A 24,251-nucleotide genomic window follows, 5' to 3' on the forward strand; every position below is an offset into this window, starting at 1 on the left:
CCAGATCACCACCATGCTGGCCACTGTGTGGTTGGGCAGGTGGCATGATGCTGGATTGAGGGTGGCGTTTGGGCATGCGTCATCTAAATGTCATGCCCCCCCACCACCCCCAAGCCGGTGTATTGTGCCAATCTGTTTTGCCAGTCAAGATGTCCAGAAAATCAGTAAAGGATCTGCTTTTTCAAAATAGTTAAGCACATACATGGGCAGGAAGAAAAGGGGAGATTCCTACAAGATGGCACTGCCCAAAGAAATGGATTTATCCAGCTCAGTGCTGTCCTGTAATTGGCAGCAGTTTGTTTAGATACTGAATGTTGTCCCCCTTTTAACCACATAACCATCAAGCTACTGCTTCAAATTATGAAAGTCAAAAATGAAAAGTGTCAAAATATTATCAAGACTATTCCTTTCTTCTACATCAAACACCCACCCTCTCATAGCTTAGTGGCTTTGCAACATTGTGTGAATACTCTTTCCATTTCTGTAGTGCAAATCTCCACTTTAAACAGAGTGGCAAACTAATGTGTTTCAACAGAATCTATGTTCCCATGGCACTGGAATGGCTTGGCAGTCATTCATTTCAATGATAGTAATTGTGGACAATACATATTAGAGCATGTACTCTTGATGCGAGTACATTGTTGGCAGAGGAAAGACAAATGGTCCTGCAAACAAACAATGCATTGGGCATTGCTTCAACAAACAATGCATTTTGAAGAACATCTGCTTGCTATTTTCAATGGTGAATATATTACAAACCTGGATAGGAACCAGCTTGTTGTATATCTTGAGGGAAAATGAGTGATTTAAACCCATTCCTAATGTATCTGGAAGGTAAGCAATAACTTGATTTGCTGAGTAGGAGAAATTTATGTGTCTAATGCATTAGGCAAATAAAAACATCCTCATTCAGTAATAAAGGTGAGGAGAACGTCCATAGTTGTAGATAAATAAATTACTTAAGAGGGCCAGAACAGGGTTGCCTAGACATTTTCGCATACATGTTTAAAAAAGATGATGATTTACTCTTTCCCGCAAAAAATAATTTAGTCAAAATATTTGAGTGTCCAGGTTATTGTTTCAGGTAACTCAAAGTTTGCAGGAAAAAAATTAAGGGTGTTATAAATGCATTCAATTTGTATTCAGCATTATTTAAGGGAATATTTTGACTTATCAGTATGACTACACATTTATTACTGAGCAAGAATGCTTCTATTTGCTCAATATAATGCATTAGATCAATAAATTCCAGACACTCCACAAGCTAGGCTGTTGCTTGTAGGTTTAAATCAGTCATATTTTAAGATATATTGCAACTGATTTGGTATACAGACTTGCTGCCCAAAGTGTACATCCTAAGATACATTAGAAATGGACCTGTAAAGAAGAAACACAATGTTGAAACAAACTGTGGGTGAAAAAAAAAATACTGAGATGGAATAACTGAGGTACCACTTCCATATGAGCCATTCTTTCCTGTATTGACTCCATTTAGTCATTCTTTTATTCCTGAGCTTAGAGATATTTCTTCTAAAATCTTCCATTCTTGTATTTTCCCTGTTGTGGCCTTATGTGTCTGAGTGTGCTGAAGTGTACGACTTTTTAAAAGCTCCCAGGGTATTTGCAGCACAATGCTTTGGAGTACATGCTAATACTTCACCTGTTGTGGGGGATCAATTGGAAGTGGTACAAAACACTGCCTTTTGTACCTGTCCTCTGGTCGCTGCTGGCAAATTCCCTCTCTTTGCTTTTTGCTCAAACTAAAAACATGGCAGAGAAGTCATCCCCATTTCATGACCTCTGTGTTACTTTAATTTGATATATGTTCCAGTGCTTATATAGAGTGGTGCCATTCAGTTGGTTAGTTTGCTAAAATTTGTCCTGTTTGCTAAACTGCTTGTACTAGGGACAGAACGGAAAAGTTTCACTGAATTCTTTGCCTCCAATTGGCACACATTTTAATTAATTCCCAGCCTTCTCTGTCAGAGAGCTCTGGTGCTACATCAAACTACAAATCTCAGGATTCCATAGGATGGAGTCATGAAAGTTAAAGTGGTGTCAGTCTGCATTATTTCTGTAGTGTGGCAGAAGCTGAAATGTTGCCTGTGAGGGCGTTGTCAAAATAAAACGCAAAGCCGCATGTGGAGGAAAAGCCACAACTTTATTAACACAAGCATCAGCAAAAAGGTAGGGTTGGCCAAAAGCATGAGTTCTGGATCATCTTACAACCCGCCATTGTAGGATAAATGGCATGTCATATAAAGCAAGGCATCAGGATGAGCTAGGGGCTAGATTAACGCCCTCTCGTATCCATGCAACCCACAGATTGCATTTAACTAAAGCCCCTAGTCACTGGGAAGCGGTGTCATGTTATGGCCCCCACAATGACCACAACATATGCCCTCATTGCTCCCGTGTCCCATAGGGACTCCCGATACGGTGCTATGCAACCTTATAGACCATGCCTACCAGATCCAGAACTTCTGCTGCCACCACAAAGACCGTTCCAAAGGAACGGCACTGCCAACCCTACCCCACAAGCAACACCAACAGGGTTCAGAGGAGCTGCCAAGCTGGCCTGACCCATGCCAAAATTTTAAATCCAAGACGGCTGAAGCTGCAATATATCACGTGTTCAGCCTGGCAGAAGCACTTCTGAGAAAACGCATAATGTCCACCAATGAAAAGCCAGGTTCCACCTCAACACTGCCAGAGTAGCAACCAGTAAGCACAGTCATCCGGCTAGGCAGTGTATCAGCAAATAACAGCAATGTTGGTACTTGGCCCAAACCTGCAAGTGAATGGACTGAACAATTTGCAAATAAAGCAAAACAGTATAACTATCCAGAGATCAAACATGCACATGTAAAGATGGTAAAAAAGGGGGTACCAACACGAACCAGGTGAACAAACCACAGCTCAAACATGGCTGTTTAGGAGCAGGGCCAGCTCCACCGCTGAGAAGAGAGGCAGAGCGAGCGATCTGCGAGGCTTGAGATGTGGGAGGGACTAGAAGGCAGGACAGCCTAGTATGAGGACCTCTGCAAGAAGCACAAGGTGATCAAATTTGCATTGCGGGCGAGAACACTTGCCAACATTAAAATCTCAGCAAACAAGGCCCAGACTAACAGAGGGGGCAGAACAAGTGGAAGAGGCAGGCGGCACGGCCTGAGTTCCAACTTCCAACAGCCAAATTTCGGAGTGAAGGTGATCCCATTCTTGGGCTGTCTACGTCTGTTGTCACCATCCCCGTTGTCGATCACCTCGCCGTCCGAACTGGAAGATGACGACGACGTCGAACTGGAGCTGGAGGAAGACAAGACTCTCAAAGGCCTAACTGTCCCAGGAATCCTTTCACGAGCAGCCGAAGGTACTTGGCTAGAAGATGTAGCTCCATGAGAACTGGCAACTAACGGAATTGAAGTAGATTCTGGAACACTTGATCGGCAGGGTGCAGTGGCTTTAGCAATCAGCTCAGCAATTGAACGCGACAACTCTGACATCGCCGATTGGGACCAACACTTTCCTCTGCCCAGGGAGTCGGGCAGCAGCCTTTATGGGTGCTGGCCACTTTCTACAGCAGTCTCTATGGCTCACGTTGTAGAAACAAAAAACATCAGAGAAGGAGAGAAAACCCCAACATGTGACCAAGTGTCACATGCAGTTTGGTGGCTGTAAGAAAATATTCCACAGCTGGCTGGGCAGGTTTCAGTTGTAATACTGTGCAGTAGTACAGATGATTGATGCTCTAAATACCAGAATACAGAATTGTATGGAATAACATTGTATGTGTATGTAAACATACAGAAGATTACAAAAGACAATTGCTTATCAAGCATGGAAAAATTCCTCCTCACTTAATGATACGATACTGAAAGATTACTTTGATGGTGATCTAGGCTCAACATGATTTTAAGCCCTAGGAATTCAGGCAACAATTCACCACATTTGCATTCAGTTTTGGCACATGGAACACGTGTTCATAGATTCCTAAAAGCCTAACTTGAGATCGTGTTAAATGCTTTAACGTGCTGCTGCCAACAAATGCACTAGTAATGCTGAATGATATAGGAAATGAAGGACTTGTTTTAAATTGTCATTTGTACATGGAAATGTGAACAGTGGTGGCAGATCTTTTGAATGCAGAAAGAATGCAAAGATGAAGGGCCTTTTCAGATAACACTGTAGACCCAGGTCCCTTTCACACTACTGGATTCTGGCATTAGAATTATACTTTATGATTCCCTAGGACCATTACTTCAGTAGAGTTTGGAGATGTAGTTTTAGCACCAGAGAAACATACAGTGACACTGAACTGGTGAGAGAATGTCTGAGATGTTAATTTGTTACATCAACTAAAGTGTTAATTACTAAAACAATAATTTTAATTTTTTTTTTGCTACAAATGACTAGAACGCCCTGAATTATTCTTCAGTAATGAATGAACATAATAGGAAGTTGAAGTGTCATTAAAAAACAAAACCAAAAAAACCCCTTTCATATTGTTGGCATTTAATGATTAAAACTGACATTTTAAAATTCAGTGTTGATAATTTTAATGAATTTGGGATAACAAGTTAATTTAGATGAATTATTTCCAATCCTTGATCTGGAAGAATGAAAGGAGACAAAGTCTCATGTGCTATGTGGCAGTCCAAAATTTTTTATTCTTAAAAAGCCTAATGTGTTTCAGTCTGATCACAAATTGGCCTTCTTCAGAGGCTATTACAACATAGATAAAATCACATTTACTATTTATGTGGTATTGAGACAACACATAAAACACCAATAAAACATACTTTCTTAAAAATTAAATAAATTCTTATATATATATATATATATATATATATGGATTATCAGAAATTTCTGGAGTTGTAGTCTGCACTCTCTAGCTAACTTTGGGGGCAGATGAAAACATATGTCTTCTCATTGGTTCTTTCTGATGAAGCCAGCTCAAGGAATCCATAAATATGAGCCCATTGTAGACCTATTTACTTCCTTCTAATAGTCAGAAGGTCCACTTTGATAGAGAGTTCAGGCTATAATTAATTCAAGAAATGTCTGATAATTGGTATATATGTATTAATATGTATAATAGAAACTATAATAGAAACTAGAGATCAGGTATACCAGATCAGTTACTTAGGCCCTTTACAAATGGGCACCCTGGTACATACTCTCTTCTAGATGTCCCCAACCCTAATACATACAGAGTATGTAAAAAATGGCGGCGCCCTGTCCACATGGGCGCCGCCATTATGATGTCACGTGCACACCGCTTCCAAATGGAGCGACGCAGATGTGATGTCCTGGCGCCGCGGAAGGGCGCCTGTGGTGCTCTTTCTGCGGCACTGGAAGGACCTCCATTTCAGAGCTCCTTGGTTTTGTGCCACTGGCGCAGCCTTTACACGGCTGCGCCAGCAACACAAAGGAGAAAGGGGCCAAGTGTTGGGGTGTCCTTGGGCCTTTTGCCGCTTCCCCACGGCCTGGAAAAGCAGCAGATTGGGGCCAAATATATTTTGATATTAAAATCTTCACCACTGGGCCAATAGTGTCATAAGAAATCTGTAAAAAAGGAAAAACAAATAAAAGTCAGCAGTAATGAATATGGGGGAAGAAAAAAGCAGAGAATTATCTATGTCCTCACAGCCAGAAGCAGAGTGATGGCATTATCTGTAGCCAGATATAGATGAATGATATCATCTATCAAGATCCCATTTGGTCTGGAGGTCTCAGTGGATAATGTCATGAATTTGCATTTGGCTGTGGGGACATACATAGTCAGATGCTTTCCTAATACTTTCCACTCTCTACCAGCCACTGAATAGCTCTGCAGGGAGTCCTGGAGATAAGGAGAAGGGAGCCATTGTGTAGTTCCCCCAATGTAATGTCATACTCATTGATGCAGACTCTCATCCATAATGTGTATCCAGAAAGAACACTCAATATGACCTTTCTTTCCATCAAACTACTTCCAGCCTCCAGCCTCCCTTATGGGATATAGACAGAGCTTAGAAAAATTGCCTTTGGTGACAAATGCCACAATCCCCAGCCAACATGGGAATTCTGGGAATTGCATTCCACAAAAAAGTGACTTTTCTAAGCACTGGAAATGGGGTTGGTTTCATTACTTCGGAATGCTCTGAAAATACTAGAGTCTGCCCTCCAGGCCTAACTACAATTGAGAGCCAGTAGCGGGTGGCAACTCCTGTCTCAATGTGGTGAATACAGATTGTAGATTGAGCTTTAAAGAAACTGGCGGTGGCTCCTTTAAAGCTATCCCAAGCCTTTAATGTTTTTAAGTGGGAGGGGAAGTGGGGAACTATATTTTTTAGATAAATTAGGGAATTAGGTTTATTCGTTGATATTTGGTTATATTGGTGTTCTGCAATGTTTTTTGTTGTTTGGTTTCTGTTATTATTGTATATTTTAAAATGTATGTTTTAAAATTAGTAAATATTATAATAACAAAATAATAAAGCCTGGAATTGATTCACAGTCCCACTGACATGGGAGTTGCTAGAGGAAAGAGCAACTGCTCCTCCTTATGTTTTCCACACATGAAAGCCCAATTCCCTTATAGTTCTGCTGATTTGGACAGTAGAAGTAGACTGCTCTATAATAATGATGATATAGAACAGTCTCAGAAAATAGCAGTCATCCTTGCTTGGTTACCCAAGTGAAAAGCATTTCCTGCCTTCACTCAACCACTGTCAGCTGTAGAAGCGAGTGTGTTTCTAACATGCATTCATAATTAATTTGCAGAGTATGACCACTTGTTGCTAAATGTTGATGAGCAAGCCTGAGCACTGGAGGGATATAAAACAACCGACATCCAGGGTGTTTAATTTAGCTAGAGTGTGTGGCTTGTATTGCTGCTGAGGCTGTTATACTGGAGCATTTGACACTGATCGTGATGAGTGTTGTGCAATGTCAACTTTGAGAGAAGATGTTAAGGTGCCTGTGAAAGAGGAAGGCCATTTAAGAGTCTGATCTTTCTGACAACAGTGACTGAGAGAAAAGCCATGTCTGGCTAGAATTATATTACAATAGAAAGGTAATGGGGAAAAATGACTTATTGCTTTTTATTATGCCCCACATCCCATTGGGGCAAAGCATATATTTTTACATTGGGAATAATAACACCTTCACTCTTGGATTAGGAGGAAATGCATTGGGATCATGCAAAGGGAAAGCTGTTGAATTTCTTGTCTGTAATAAGTGTCACATCTTCAAGAAATATGGCTTCAGGAGCCTTCACTTTCTGTGTTTTGCCACCCCCAGCTCATCCCAAGGACTTTTTTCCAGCACGGCAAGCTCTGTAAATCAAGAAGACTTTGCGATGAAATTTTTCAAGTATACAAATACACTATTGCTAGCCCAAAGTGTTTAAAGATCATGGGATCTTCCTATGACACATGTCCCTATTTACCACCATCTTTGTAAAAACTGAAGACCAGATTAAAAATCCTGATATTTTCCATCCACCCCCTTCCATGGTCCAAAAGTGTATTTTTTGTTGGCAATAATAAAAAAGATAAAGCGACAGAGGGGAAAAGGATGAGGTGTTAATGCCAATAAAAAGAGGGGCAATGTATAAAAACTGTCAATGACTTTGGCTTGCCTCACATTCATCCAGAAAATTTCATCCCAAGATCTAATGGCATCACCGACAATATTAGGGGGACCTTCACATGCTCATCCTCCAATATGATTTATGCCATATGGTGTCATCATACCAAGCACTCTACATCAGGAAAACATGTCAGTCTCTGCCCCAGAGGATAAATTGATGTAAATCAGACATTAGGAATGGGAATACACAAAATCCAGTGGCCGAACATTTCCATCACCCTGGGCATTCCATGTCAGACCTCAGAGCAGCGGTCCTTGAACAAAAGAACTACAAAGGTAGATTGGAAAGAGAAACAGCAGAATTGGAGTTCATCCATAAAATACAGCCCCTCAGCCATGGCTGAATAAATCATACTTGGACTGTCTTCTACTTAACATCCCTTCAAATATTTAAAGATAGTTATCATGTTGCCTCTCAGTCTTCTCTTCTCCAAGCTAAACATAACCAGCTCCGTCTGTTGTTCCTCATAAGGCTTGTTTTTCAAACCTTTGCTCATTCTGGATGTTCTTTTTTACTATTATTATTTAAAAAGTGGTTCACATGTGTTTAGCATAGTCTAGCACCACACTCCAATTTATCACAAAGTAATGGGATCTTGATTGTATCTCTAAGCAGATGAGCAGATGGAACTAATATTTATACAGAGATGGCTTGGTTCCCATTGATTTCAGTGAGATATAATAAATGGATAGAAAATGGTGCTGTCCAAGAAAATGAAGAGATAAAGATGAGGGAGCAGGTAAAATTCTCACCATTGTGATGTCTCTAGGTCCACTTTTCTTCCTACCATTATTCACTTCTGTGGGGAAAAAGAAGGAAATGATTGCCCATTTTTGTGGTTAGCACATCTATTGAAAGCAGAGGTGGCCAGTGGATCAATGTCTTGGGCAGCTGCCACACTATAGAATTAATGCAGTTTGACACTGCTTTAACTGTTATGGCTCCATCCTATGGAACCCTGGGATTTTCAGTTTTTTGAGGCACCAGAGCTCTCTGATAGAGAAGGCTAAATAGCTCACAAAAATACAAATTCTAGAATGCCATAGCTAGGGTTGCCATAGCTGAGGACCTCCAAACCGGGACAAATGAAGGACAAGGTTTCCTGGCCAGGAAATTAAAAAAAAAAAGGTCCCACATTTTTGAACCTTGTCCTCCTTCTCCTTCCCGGCTTGGGAGGAAGCCTCGGGCTGCTTCCAGGCCGGGAAGGAGCGTGGGGGCCGCCTGTCATCACGGCCATCGCCGCGGTGGCAAGCGGCCTCCTCCTCGGCCTCGCAGAGGCCTTGGAGGACCCCACAGCCGGAGCTCCCACCGCGGAGCCGCTTCCAGGGCCTCCAAAGGGGCCTGGGGAGAGCTTCTCCCAAGCCCCAGAGGCCTTGGAGGAGTGCTCCGCGATCGCGGAGCCACTTCCAGGGCCTCCAAAGGGGCCTGGGGAGAGCTTCTCCCAAGCCCCAGAGGCCTTGGAGGAGTGCTCTGCGATCGCGGAGCCGCTTCCAGGGCCTCCAAAGGGGCCTGGGGAGAGCTTCTCCCAAGCCCCAGCCTCCAGGCCCTCACTGGGAGGGGGGTATCCTGGGGGCGGGGCCAAACCGGGACGGGACTGTGTGGATCCGCCCCAAACCAGGAAAGTCCCGCCCCCAGGCGGGATATGGCAAGCCTAGCCATAGCACTGAGCCATGGTGATTGAAGCAGTATCAAACTGCATTCATTCTGCAGTGTAGATGCAGCCCTAATTTTCTGGTTTTACAGGAGCCATCCAGTAAAACTATTCCCATCCGAGGTCCAGTACTGAGGAAACATCCATACAGAAGTCTCCCTCCCTGTGGAAACAGATCCATCCGCAGTCTCTGGGGAAAACCTGAGGAAATGCCACAGAATTCTATGACCGTTCTATCCTTTGCTCAGGAGTCCTCTAGTTTACAAACTTCAAATCTATCAACACATTTTATTATTTTTTCCATACTATATATTCTATTTATTGTCCTTTTAAAAAAATAAATTTACAGAAAAGCACACCTGATGGCATTCTGCTGAGATTGAAAAGAGATATTAGACCTACCTATAGCATTATCAACAGACACAGCACTCGGCAATAAATTAAATAACACCACAGCCACTTAAAATGTTTGGACATGTCTGTGTTCTTAGGTAACCCCTCAAGAATAGTCTGAGTTATTGAATGTGGCAAGAAGCAAGACACATGGAAGTCAACATGCTTAGGCTGTGTTGCACTGATATTGGAAACTGATTTTTTCCACTATCACACTGAAACACACCTCCACTCATACCACACAAAAAAGAATGTTTGACTTAGCTATCATGCTGACACATGATGTCAGACCCAAGTTACAGAATAGTTTATAGCTCAGAGAGGTCATGATTTTGAATTGCTGCTGACAATGTGGAAGCCTATATAATTTATGGAGGCAAATTTAAATAGCAGCAGTTCTATGGCTACTGGAATTATTAAAATATTTCCAGAGAGGTACTTCATGCAACAGTATTGTATTCTTTTTGTGCATGAGGCTTAAAGCAGCTGTTGCCTTAAATTGCTTTGTGCTGTGAATGTCGAAAAGATGAGGATAGTTCACATATGAATGTGTGGTCAGAAGCCTTAGAAAGACTGTAGCAGCTTTTGACATCTGCTAAAGTCTTCTGCAGAGAGCCATTTTCCAAGTGCCTTCCAGTGCTACTGTCTTCCCATTCATTTCTCCACTGGTAGTACCTGGCTTGGTTTCAACAAAAAGGGTTAAAGAAATCACTGGTTGACTCCATTTTCATATTCCACTCAGTTGCTCTAAGTAGAAGCACCAAATACTGTTAGAAGGAGAGTGGGTGGATGAATGAGAATGTGCTCAATGTTAAGAAAAGGATTTTGCTGGGGATAAGTGAAGCTGCCACTTACTACAGTCAACTGGAAGCTTCTTTTGGCCTCCATCATTGATAGCTATGTTGGACATAGCTATGAATGAGATTAACCGTGTCTTTGATGTAATGGGTAACACTTAAAAGTTCCGCTTAAAGGATATTTGAAAGGTATTTTGAGTGGAATTTTTTAAAAGGTGTATTATATCATTCTCTTGTCAGCCCTATGATCTATCTCCGATAATAATAATAATAAAATAACTAGCAATGCGACAGATTGATATTATTTTTTAACAAATTGGTAAATTAACTGGGGAGAGCCAGTGTGGTATAGTGGTTTGAGTGTTGGTCTGTGACTCTGGAGACCTGGGTTCGATTCCCAGCTCAGCCATGAAACCCATTGGGCGACCTTAGATAACTCACACACTCTCAGCTTCAGGGAAGGGCAATGACAAACCTCCTCTGCACAAATCTTGCCAAGAATCCCCCATGATAAATTCACCTTAGATTGCCATGTCAGTAATTACTTTAAGGCACAACAACAACAACAACAACAACAATGCAAATTAACCAAGGCAGAGAAATGCTTACTCAACAAATTGTTTTTGTAGAGTAACATTCCATGTTCAGATTACTACCTTTTGTCCTTCTAAATCTTCACATAGAGGCAGAAGAGAAAAAGCCGACCTTTCTCTTACTTTTCAAAAGGGCTGTATTGACAGAAAAGCAATATTTCACCTTCAAAACAGGTGTCTCCTTGTGCATCTCTTACGCTATAAATAGGGATATTGGAAGAGAAGGAACAGAAGGAGTTAGAACCACCTCTGTGCAGCCAGGCTGAGCCCCTAGGAATGATCAGGCAAACAACTAATTTGATAGTCAAGACTGACTGACAAAGAAGGGGGAACTGCATAATCCATTTTCTAGGGCTCAGCAACTGTGACTGTACTGTCTTATTTTCCGGCTCTTCCTTGGAAGCAGAGTTTTTGCTGGCCAGAAACAGCTGAGACAAACTGAGCTGAGTGCTGATGCATGGCTAGAGAAGGGGAAAGGGAGACAGAGTGGAATCACGCCAAACTGGGAACACTGAACTTCTGTCTCAGGTCTGGGCAACTTTAAGTCCTCCAGATGGTGCATCTGGAGAGCTAATAGCTTGCCCATCCCTGTACTAGTTGCTCAACCATTCTATATTAATGGACTGTGGCCCCTCGATGCAGTTGGATTCCCTTTTCAATTCATTTTTATATTGAATACTGGTCTGTCTCAAGTCCCTTCTTCCAATGTGTCTGTCTATAGATCCCGGCATCATGTTCCTAACTCATAGCTCTGCTTAGATATTAGATTGCTCAAGGTTCTAATTCACATGGGAAGGCTAAGCTTATACAGAACCTATCTAAGGCAGCCCCTTATATTACAATTAGCTCCTCCTTCCTGCACTCCAACTTCCATGACTTTGGCCTCTGAGAGAGTAGAAGAGCAGGCAGCCAAGCCACCACCATGCCAGGAGCTGCTCAACTTGATTCTGCCCATATACCATCCCTTTCTTCTTGGATGTTGTGTCTTATTTAGACTACACTGATCCCTCCGCATTTGAGGCTTTGACTTTTGCAGATTTGATTATGCACAGATTTTATTAATATGTTCTCTCTAGGAATCTCTAGGGCCCCCAGCGCAACTCTATGGTCAACTTTAACCAAAAGTCACATGGAAGGACTTAGAGATTCCTAGAGAGAACACTCCACTATACATTTGTAGTTCATCCAGTGCAATTCTATGGTCAGTGTCTGTCAGATGTTGACCACAGAGTTCACTGGAGGTCCTAGAAATACCTAGAGAGGCCTTCTCTCAGGTAAAACATAGTGTTTTTGTTATTTGTGCTTTTTCCACATTCACAGGTGTCCTGTGCCCGTAACCCAGTGAATGTGGAGGGTTTTTGGCTAAAGAGCAGGGTAAACACACAAAAAAGAGTGAGCTTGACTTTTGATTAGGGTGGAAGCCCTAAATACTAAAGGCACCTGATCCCATATTATCTTGGAAGCTAAACAGGGTCAACACTAGCTAGTACTTGTATGAGAGACTATAAGTGAAGACCAGGTGCTGTAGGCTCTATTTCAGAGGCAGGAACTGGCAAAACAACTTCTGAGTATTTCTTGCCTAAGAAAGCTCTTTGAAATTCATGGAATCATCATAAGCTGACAAGTGACTTGAAGGCAACACATGGGCCAATGGGAACCCACCAGCAATTCCTACCTATCATTGTAGGCAATCCCAAAATGGACATTTAAACATATGGGGCTAATTTTCTTCCTTTTCGGAGAATGTCACACACACACACACACACACACACACACACACACACACACACACTCGCCATGTCTATCTTGATTTCTGCTTGAGAACAAAAAGGATCCTCAGTAGCTGGTTTATTCTTCTGAAACTTGTGCTTACCTTTGGTGTAAGGAATCACCTTGTATTATTCTTCATGTCGGTACTGTCTGTTGCTGTGTAACTATCACCTTTATCTGCTGCGCCAATGAGACCGGTAATGGAAACTCTAGCATAACAGATTCACTTCTTGATCAATAGTTATTTACTTCTCAGAGCTCAGAGCTTGGCTAATAAAGCTGAATAATTTTATTGATAGATATCAAAAGAATGAAGAATAAAGTTTAAAATGGAAGATGAATATAACACTACTGTTGTCGTCGTCATCGTCATCATCATCGCCACCACCACCACCATCATTTTTGTTATTATGAATTTTTAATAGCTGCTTGCCTATTGAAAGGGCAGACAACAAAAGCATTGAATAATTCTCCTAGGTCCATAATCAGAGTTTCATTATTGACCTCTGCTAATATTCTACTGTAAGTGTCGGCTAAATTGGTTCCTTGGGGCTTGAAATATACATTGATGTTATGAGTTCCTATCGTAAATTGCCACACAGAAAAGTAGTGAACCTCCTGAAATAGTGTCAGCCTGGCTTTGATCAATACTCAATTCTATGCCGTGCAATAGGCAACTGTTTCCATAGAAACATTGATGTCACAGAGGTTGAACAGTGGCTGTTACAACAAATCATTTCCTTTGAGCAGTTGTAATTGACTATATGTACAGTTGGCTGTCACCTGAGACTATTTACATCAAGCCAGTAACAGAGCTGCATTAGTTATTCCAGGAATAAGAAGGTTAGCTCTTCCTTTGGTGACCTTACAAATACTTCGGAGGATATTGCCATGGCAACCAGAGAGACAGCCGGCTGAAGAATAATGCGGCACCCGGAGTGAAACAGCATCCTTTTTTAAAAATAAAAATAAAAATGCAAGAGGCATTTTTCACAAAGTTTAAGTAGCCATTGCATAACATAAAGGGATGCATTAAATAACTCTTCTGTCCACGTGTAATGTGTTCAAAATTGGGGAGGAAATTAAGGCAAATCAACCCCCTCCTCCAACTTCTGCCATTTTGATGCTATCTGCTTCTATTGCAAAGGTATACTATGGAGAAGCTCATAGTAAAGGTATCCGGGGTAGCCATGTTGTCCATACTGCAAAGTATAATAATATCCAAAATCCACAAAACAGCACTACCTATATTGGCCAACCAAAATGCATCGTGTACAGTATTTCGTGGATTTTGGTTAGTCAATAAAGGTATCGTTGTTTTGTGGATTTTCGACATTGTTACACTAGCAAGTAAAAGGAATTGTACTGAGTTGGGGGAAGAAGGAAGGAGGAGCTAAATATATGTACAGTGGACCTTTGGTATCTGCTATTGTTTGGTTCCAGGAACTCCCGAGGATACCAAAATCTGTGCATGCTCAAGTCCCATTATATACAGTGGTGTAATAAAATGGTGTCCCTTATATAAAATGGTAAAATCAAAGTTGGCTTCCTGGAATTTATAATTTTTTGGAACATTTTCAAGCCATAGATGGTTGGATAAAAAAATTCATGGATATGGAGGGCCAACTATATAGAGTAGCAAAATCAAGATTTGCTTTTTGGAATTTATATTTTTTAAAAGTATTTTCAAGCTGTGGATGGTTGAATTTGTGGATGAAGAATCTGTGCATACATAGGGCTGACTGTATTAAAAAATGGGTGTGTAGGGTTTGTTGTCTCCAATATAACACTGTTGTATTTGAAACTGGAAGTTTAACGTATGAATAAAAGGGTTGTCCTTAGCAATAGCAATAGCATTTACATTTCTATACCACCTCATAGCGAACTCAGCACTCTCTAAGGGGTTTACTGTAAGCCAATTGCCCTCCTCGACAAGCTGGGTATTCATTTTACTGACCTACAAAAGGATGGAAGGCTGAGTCAACTGCCCCTACGTTTTTGAAAAACGATGCCAGAAATGGGGTAGTTTCTCCCCCCAATGGTTATAATAAAAGTACTCTGCTAGACAATAACTTAGGTAAATGACCTGGATCCTTGAGGGGAAGAGAATAAAGTCTTGCCTGTAGGCTAAAATCTGTATTTTATACTATAGTTACCGTATATAATTGACTATAAGTCGACCTCATGTATAAGTCGAGGGCAAGTTTGGGGGCCAAAATTAAGGATTTTGATATGATATGCAACAAAGGATCTAAATGATGAAGCAAAGGAAAACAGTGCCAAAGAACCCATAAAATTCTGGCAGGCATAACGGTTTTGGCTCACACTAAATGCTGGATGGAAGAGAGAACAGAGGGAGGTCAGTGCTTCTAGAACAGATCGCACCCTTGTCTTTCACCAGGGGATGGTTCCCTTTTTAATAAGAGTTAAAGTATAGTATTTACATTGACCCGTGGATAAGTTGACCTAGGTTTTTGGGGGCAATTTTTTGACTAAAATTTATAGACTTATACATGAGTATATACAGCATGTCAAAACTGAGCTATGGTTATGTCAAGGCCCCTTTTTTCATAAGGGAAAACACCTTCTTGAGAAATCTCCCCCCCCCCTTTTTTTTTTTTTATACAACCCTGAATTAAGCTGCTAAAACTGAACGTGGGAAGGTGCCTTACACTGAGCTAGGCCACTGGTTCCAGTCTAGCTCAGTTTTTCTCAAGAGCAGCTTGTCAGGGTAAAAGTCTTTCTGAGTTAGCCCTAGCTCAAAATGTTGGGGTTTGAACCACTGACCTGAATACAAAGCACATAATCTACCACTGAACTCTAGCTATAACTTGCAATTCCTTGGAAATGTCATCACATAGTCAAATCAGAGCAAAGTGGCAAAGGAACTGTATTGTATTGGAAACAATAACATGGGAAAGACTTTTTAAAATGAATAATCTTTAGAACTAAATTGTTATTGTGGTTTGGGTGAAGGAGGAAATATTCCCATCCTATCAAAGTTACTCCTTTCAATCTGAAAATGGAAAAAGAGACTATTCACTGTAGCCCTGTCTTACATGTTTTATTGAACTGTTATTTTGCAGATCTTTTGAAGTGAAAATTCCAGCCAAAACAATCAAGTACAACTGCTCCATGCCCAATCACACAATATAAATGTGACTTTTACATGAAATGTAACCAGGGCTGCCAACTCTAAAAATGTGTTCAGTGCAGATATAACTGTCACTGTAAACATTAATGACTTCAGACTAGTTAAATGTGTGCCCAGTAATGGAAGGCTGTTTGCCTGTTTCCCCTGTTTGAGAAGAGCTTCAGAAAACCTCAGTTAGCCACCAATAGTGCAGTTTATCAGTTTAGAAGACAGGACACAGAAGGCACAGAACCTGGCTCAGTATTTCCCAGCTCTTGTTTAAACAATTGACACATATGGTTGTATGCACAGTTCCTTATGCAGTTAGAGATATGCTCACAAAAGGCTTTTGGTGAGCATATCCCTGGCTGTAGTGGTTTGAGCATTGGACTGCAGTGCTGGAGACCAGAATTCAAACATGAAATCCATGGCGTGACCTTGGCACATCACACACTCTCAGCCTCAGAAAATGGCAATGGTAAACTCCCTCTGAAGCAACCTACAAAAACAAAAACAAAAAAACATCACCTGATGATAGCGTCAGCTTAGAGCTGGCATAAATTGGAAATGACTTGAAGGCACACCACCACCACCACAACAACAAAAGTACAATTGTTCTTGTGTGCCTTCAAGTCATTTCCAATTTAGATTAGATCAGGTGGCCCCATAAACTCTAGGAAAAAGCCATGTTTTTACTTGTTGCCAGAAAGATACCAGTATTGGTGCCAATCAGGCCTCTAAAGGAAGGGTATTCCATAACTGGAGTACCATTTTGTGGGAACACTAGTCTCAAACAGCTAAAGACCACTGGATTGGAGAAAGCTGGTCTGAGCAGTTCCAGTTAAAATGTACAGTATAACAACATTTTTCATGCTCATGGAATGGGATTCTACCTTCCAGCAAAAAATCTGTTGTTTGCTTTTGCATGCTTTTGCATTTCTAACTTATGGGACCCTAAGGTGAATCTATCCTGGGATTTTTCATGGCAAGATTTATTCAGAGTGGGTTTGCCCTTGATATATTCTGGGCTCTCAGTTTTTGAAGAATCCCAGTCAGATAGTATAAATGCCATGAATACTATGAACTTGTTATTATTTGCTGTCAAGTTGTCTTTGACTGATGTTAACCATATGAATGGGAGACCACCAAGAATCCTGGGCACCAACTGCCCTGCTCCAGTCTTGCAAAATCTGAGCTATGGTTTCCACCTGTAACACAGTCTCCCGCTCTTCTTACTGCCTTCCACTTTACCATGTATTATTGTCTTTTCCAATTTGCCACATTATCTCATGTCCAAAGTACATCAGCCTCAATTTAGTTTAGTCATCTTCATTTCTAGTGGGAATTCAGGCTAGACTTCTCTAAGACCCATTCATTTGTCTTTTTGGCAGTCCATAGTATCGACAGATCCCTGCTCCAGCATTTCAACATTTTAAATAAGTTGATTTTCCTCCTGTCAGCTTGCTTCACTGTCCCATTTTCACAGCAGCTCACAAGAAGATAGTCTTTTTTAAAATGTTCAAACAAATGCACAAAACTTTACAATGTTAAAACGCAGTTTAACAAATTTTAAGATTAAAACACAATCTTGAATTTAAAAGGTCTTTGCCTACTAGGAGAAGTATAGCAGGGCAGGGCTCAGCCTAGCCTTCATTGGAAGGAAGTTCCACAGCTTGGGAATAGACACTGAAAAGACTTTATAGTGAAACAGGGCAAATGCAGCTGGAGAGTGCAAGGACAATTTATGCTCCTGTGTCCCCATAGCATGCTGAACATTCTGATTTTTAGCTGAAAATCCAGTGTAGAAGTGACAGAAGTCTTTTTCCAGATTACACTTCTGCATTTTTCAACCTATTTTCTATAAATTCAGGGCTGTACAGCAGGTTTTTTGTGGACTGAGGACTGTTTTTCTGTTTTAAGCCACTCTATGCAGCTGCAGTGATTTTTGTCACCTGAAAATATTTTGGTGGGTTGTGGGAGGGGGTTAGGAGGGACATGAAGATGCCAAAAGAGGGTAGGGGCACTTCCCCCACTCCTGCTATGACAATCAGAGCCTCTAGAAAATTAATAATTAATGACAATGATTTTATAATTTACTAATTATTTAATAATTGAACATGTCTTCAGTCAAAATGTGAAAGTCTCTGGGTCCCTTTACAAGCTCTGTAAAACAAATCCCATAGCATACTATTCACATTGCTTCTTCATCCAAACTGAAAGTGTTGACCTTAGAAATACATTTAAATGGATCTCTTTTCATGGCAACACCCAACTGACTTTACCTAAGTTTTAAAAATCCAATTAAAATAATTTTTAAAACCTCACCAATTTGTCCTTCATGCAGGGTCATGCAATATTCCTGTGGTGTTACATATGAGACACTCGCCAATATCAATATAAACTCATTAGGAGATAATAATTTTTGACTTCATTCTAATTAATGCAAGGACAGGCAGGCATTAAACTATTCATCAATATCATTTGCAGTTGTTGCTTCATGGCATCAAGTTGGCTTCGATTTAAAGTGACCCTCTGAATGAGAGACCGCCAAGAGCCCTAGCCATCAACAGCCCAGCTCAGGTCTTGCAAACTCAGGGATGTGGCTTTCTTGACTGCATCTGTCAACCTGTAATACAGTCTTCCTCTTTCCTTACTGCCTTCTGCTTTATCAAGCATTATTGTTTTTTCCAAAGAGTCATTATAATATGCCCAAAGTATGATAGCTTCAGTTTAGTTATTTTGGGTTCTAGTGAAATTTTAGGCTTGATTTCTTCTAAGACCCATTCAGTTGTCTTTTTGGAAGTTTATAGCATCCATTGAATTCTCCTTCAGAACATTTCAAATGAGCTATGGTAATTATTTTCCCTGACAAGTTTCTTCATTATTTAGATTTCACATCCAAACAAACAAACAAACAAACAAAAAATGGAATTACTATGGCATGATCTTGACTTTGGTATTAAATGATGCATCTTTACACTTGAGGGCCTGGTCTTCCCTTCATAGCTGCCCTTCTAAGTCTGAGTCTTCATCAGATTACTTGACTCCAATCTCTATTTTGAATAATGACTGAAACAAAGTATAGAAATATTTAATGATAACAGTGTCTTCTTCACTCTCTTTAAAGTTATGTAGTCATTATTTTTGTTTTCTTATGATTCAGCTGTAGCCTTATTCTTACACTTTTCCCCTTACTTTCATCAACAGTTGTTCCAAGCCTTTGCTAATTTCTGTTAATATGGTATCATAAGCATGTACTGAGATTTCTTCCTCCACTTTTCACACCTCTATCCTTTGAGTCTAATCGTGCTTTCTATATGATATGTTTTGAGTATAAATTAAACAGTAGAATGTTACAATGCAACCTTGTCTAACCCCTTTGCCAATTGGAAATCATTCTGTTTGTATTCTGGCAATGTCCTTTTGTCCAGAGTACAGGTTACACATCAGGACAATGGAATGATGTGGCACTCCCATTTCTTTCCTACTAGTATCATTGAAAATGTTTTTTCTCAAGTCTACAAAAGTTATTTCTTTCAGTTAGGGGCTGTACAGACCAGCAAGAAATGCTAGCATTGGGGTGGAGTGGGGATGGTGACTGCATGTCTTGTGCCCTGACTTTGCCCTGATGCTGGTATCACGCTACCCACCCACCCATATTATGCATGGCATCATGCCCTTTCTTCGGCCCAGTGTTTAGATGCGCTGTGCCAAAGAATCTGTGAAAAGCTGTGGCAAGGGAGGCTTTTTGCTGCTTTAAGAAATTGGCCCAGTCCAGTGCTCCCAATTGTGGTGCGGAGCTACTGTATTGGGGTGGTCTGTACAGCCCCTTAGTCTCAAAGGTGTTTGAACATCCCTTTGCATTCTTTAAGATTATGTTCTTTTTTTTAAAAAGCAAACCTTGATTCTGATTTAATTCTATAAGCAGCAGTGGCTTACAGAATAATTGTTTTTCTGCCTTTCCTCTAATGAACTCTACATTAGACATTCTCTGTCTCCCCCTTTATCCCCAAAGCAATCCTGCAAGAGTGGCTGAGACAGAGCGATTGGCCCACCATCACCCAGTGAGTTTCTTGGTCCGGGGTGGGGGCTAATACCTGGATCTTCCAATTCAGTACAGCACTCTGGCTCTGTCTGCTTTATTTATTCTTTTTTGTTTATTACTAGTTGTTCTTCTGGTGTTGTCATTGGGTTTTACCTTATATTGTTCCTTTGTAAGTCAATCTGCAGATGTGTTCTGCTGAACAGCAAGATTTATTTATTTATAAAAACAAAGCCATTTCCCAAAGGGTCCAGGTTCTGTAACTATCTTTCATCTGCTTACATTTCTCTCCTTATTCTTGAAGCTAGAGGGTCTCAAACACCAAAACCAGAAATTTATATGCATTACAGGCTTCCTTCCCTCTCCCCCTCCTTTTGGCAAGCAAACAAAGAACAAATTAGTTATATGAGTGTGGGTGAGGGGCTTGCCAGCTCCCCCTTCCACTTCCCTCTGAAAACTCATTAAAATTGTGGCTAGTCAGCTAATCCAAAATAAAACACCTGTTTGCCAGATATACACAGCTGGACAGTGTGCATTGCATCTGATCCACCTGCAAAGCATATGCCATGTTCAGTACCCATGGCTTATGACTTTATTCCAGCCTGTTCAGTAGAGAAGTTTCAGTATACAGAGGCTAAGGTTTTTTTCAAAAAAAAAAACCAAACAAACATGCAAAAACATTTATGTGACCTGCAAAGGGGCTTTGGATTTATTTTTCTCAAACAGCAGGTACAAGTTAATCAACAAAGGTATGATAGTGGATGAATCACTATAAAATGCCTTGTTGGTATTGGAAGTGCATCGGACAGCAGTCCTTTGCACCCTCTCACCTGGGATCATGTGAAGAGGGATCTGTCTGATTTCTTTCCTAATTATAGCCATGCTTCAGCCAGGAAAGGGCTGTACCTCAGTTGAACTGCATGCATCAAATACAGAAGGTCTTAGAATAAACACCTGGAGCAGAAGGGGGGAACCTCTCTTTTGACCATGATAGCTTTCCCCCCCACCAGAGTATTCTGCTAGGATGGGTAGGACTGGCTCCAGTGCTTATGAGTCAGTCAATCATATGCCATCCAATATTTTACAGATAAAAACTGGGACACATGTGGCCAAACAACACCAGAATGTGATAAAGATGACAAAAGTGATTAATGAGCAAGAACATGCAGGTTAGGAGAGGCTGCAGCAGCTTGCTTTATCTGAGCCTACTGGCAAGGGCATGACTCTGCTTCCCTTCTGTCATCTCCTCTGCTGAGTTAATTTAGGGCAAACTGCTTTTGCACCTTGAACTCATTTTTCAACAACAGAAGTAAGATGAAGAAAAAGAGAGAGAGGGTGCATCTACACTGTAGAAGGGTTTGACACCACTTAAAGTCCTGTAGCGCCATCCTATGGGACCCTGGGATTTGTAGTTTTACAAGATCTTTGGCCTTTTCTGCCAAAGAGTGCTGGTGCTTCACAACACCCAGGATTCTGTAGGATGGAGCCATAGCAGTTAAAGTGGTATCTAACCACATTGTTTCTACAGTGTAGATGCACCCAAAGTACGAGGAACTTGAGGAAGAGAGAGATACTGGTTCATTTTCGAAGCAGCTCAAAAACTGAGATGGCAGAGGTTTAATAGGGACTGTCCCTGCCAAATTGGGATGGTTGTAGAATATACAGTCATGCCAACCCCTCTCTCACATGTTTTTCTGCCACCACTCCTTTCTATCCTCCCTCTCTCTTATGTCATCTTTTCTTTCTCTTTTTTTATCCATTCTCTCATTTTACCTGCTACCCTCTCTCTTATTCTCTTCATATGTGCACTGATGGTGTCTGGACTGACAGTTACTGATTAAGAAAGGGAGCCTGGAGCTATGGTAGATACCTTGATGAAAACTTCAGTCTCATGTGCAAATACTGTGAAAAGGACAATTTCCAAGTTGAGCATAAATAGAAAGGGAATAAAACTGCCAGTACCATCACATCTTTAATAATAATAATAATAATAATAATAATAATAATAATAATAATAATTTGTTTTATTTATATACCACTATTCCAAAGATCATAGTGGTGAACAGCAAGTAAGCTAATTAGCAAGTAAGCTAATTTGCCCCCAACAGTCTGGGTACTCATTTTAGCAACCTTGGAAGGATGCAAGCCTGAGTCGAGCTTGGGCCCTTTTGCTGGTCTTGAACTCACAACCTTGTGGTTTTGAGTGAATGGCTGCAGTACAGGCATTTTACCACTGCGCCACCAGGGATCCATGGTGCTTAGAACATGGTGTGATGACATTCTGATGATCACACCTGAAAAGAGACATTGGAGTTTATCAAATGAGAAGAATTTCTCTTAAATTCGAATGAAAAGAAAGTGGGGCCAGAACGCATTCACTTAAAGTCGCTAGTTTCGCGCAATTACGTGAATACGCATTGCATTTGAACTGGCTCCCCATTGCCCCAAAATAGCATGCCATTGCCAGAATTTGCATGTGGCAGTCTATCTCGCAATAACGTGAAACCACTGATTGGGCAGAAAGGACTTTGGGTTTCATCCAAATCTGATCCAAATCTTTATACTAAAAAATTATATGCTGTGTAGAGAGAATGGAGATACTTTTTTTAAAACAATTGAATAGGCTGTTATTCAAGCTTCATGGTAATAGATTCAGAAAACTCGGGTTGGCTGAGTGAAAATGGGAGAGGGCTCCTGTACTTTTAATGGATGTGTAGAGGAGGGCATTTGAGGACACTTTGGTGTGTGGTAAAATATGTTTTTTCTCGACCTTCCCATGCCCGGAACAGGGGAAAAATGTGTGCTATAAGGTCCCTAGTCTCCCATGGCAAAGAGTTCCATAATGTTTGCTTTGATCGAACAAAGCTGCTCCTACATTTCTATTACAAGAGAGAAAGAACCTAAATTCTAAGCAATAGTCAGGAAATAATAAAACAATTGAGTGGCTATGTGTCTTATGTTACAGAAGGCAGGCCTGTATTTAAGGACATCTTCTATTTGAAGGTCTGTGTAGTCTGTGCCTGGTTCAAAGGCAAAGAGCCATAAAAAGAGAGCCCACTAAAGGGCTTTGAAGTTGCCCGTTGCCTGTGAACATCTGGGGAACAGACTGAACTGATACACAGATCACCTGTGCACAGGCTGTTCCAATATGGTTAGATACATTGTATGTCTGATAATATTCTAGTAACTATATCTAAATTTGCATCTGTATATACAATATATACTGTGGGCCCATTGTATCCATTGGGTTTTGCTTGCAGGATCTCGTAGATCCCAAAATCCATGGATGCTCAAGTCCCATTAAATACATTGGCATAGCAAAATGGTGTCTCTTATATAAAATGGCAAAATCAAGCTTTCCTTTTGGGAATTTATATTTTTGAAAATATTTTATTTCTGCTTTTCTTTTAAAAAGGAACCCAAGGTGGCTCACAATATAAAAGACATTAAAACAACATGTTTAAAAACAATTAAAATAACCTAATTAGAACACTAGAAGGTTAAAATTTAAAACATATAAAAGTTAAAAAAACATAATCTAACCCCCCACCCCCACCCCCCAAAAAAATCAGGCTTGCATGATTTTAAAAAACTTACTTGAATAAAAATGTTTTTGCTTGCCAGCGAAAGACCAGCAGGGAGAGGGCCAGCCTAGTCTCCTGTGGAAGGCATTTCCACAGGCTGGGAGCAACTTTCTCACTATCTCTCTCGTGTCCTCACCAAGCGAGCCTGTGATGATGGCAGGACCAAGAGAAAGCCTTCTCCTGAGGATCTTAGGGCTCTTACTGGTTTTGATAGGATCACCTGCCAAGGCATCAGGAAACTCCCCAAGAGCCATCAGGAATCCATCCAGCCTCTGCAGGGGTGGACCATCTTAATCAGGCCCCCACCTCTACAGAGGCTTTGAGTCCCAGTGAGTCTAAACCCTATCAGGTAGTGATCAGTCCAAGACAACAGAACTAAAGAGAGTTCCTCCACTCCCAGATCACTATCATCCTGCTTTGAACAGAAAACCAGATGTAGAGTGTGCCTTGCTATATGGGTGGCTCCAGATATTACTTGGAACAGCCCCATGGTTGTCATGGCAGACATGAAGTCTCGAGCTGCTCCCAACAGTGTAGCCTCTGCATGAATGTTGAAATCCCCCAGCACCACCAGTTGAGGACGCCAACGCCACTGCAGGGACCAACTCTGTTAGCTCAGGAAAGGAGACTGTTGTGCAGCGGGGTGATTGGT

Source organism: Sceloporus occidentalis, unplaced genomic scaffold (genome assembly GCF_023333645.1).
Source record: "Sceloporus occidentalis isolate IW3139 unplaced genomic scaffold, rSceOcc1.0.p SCAF_4, whole genome shotgun sequence".
NCBI lineage: Eukaryota > Metazoa > Chordata > Lepidosauria > Squamata > Phrynosomatidae > Sceloporus > Sceloporus occidentalis.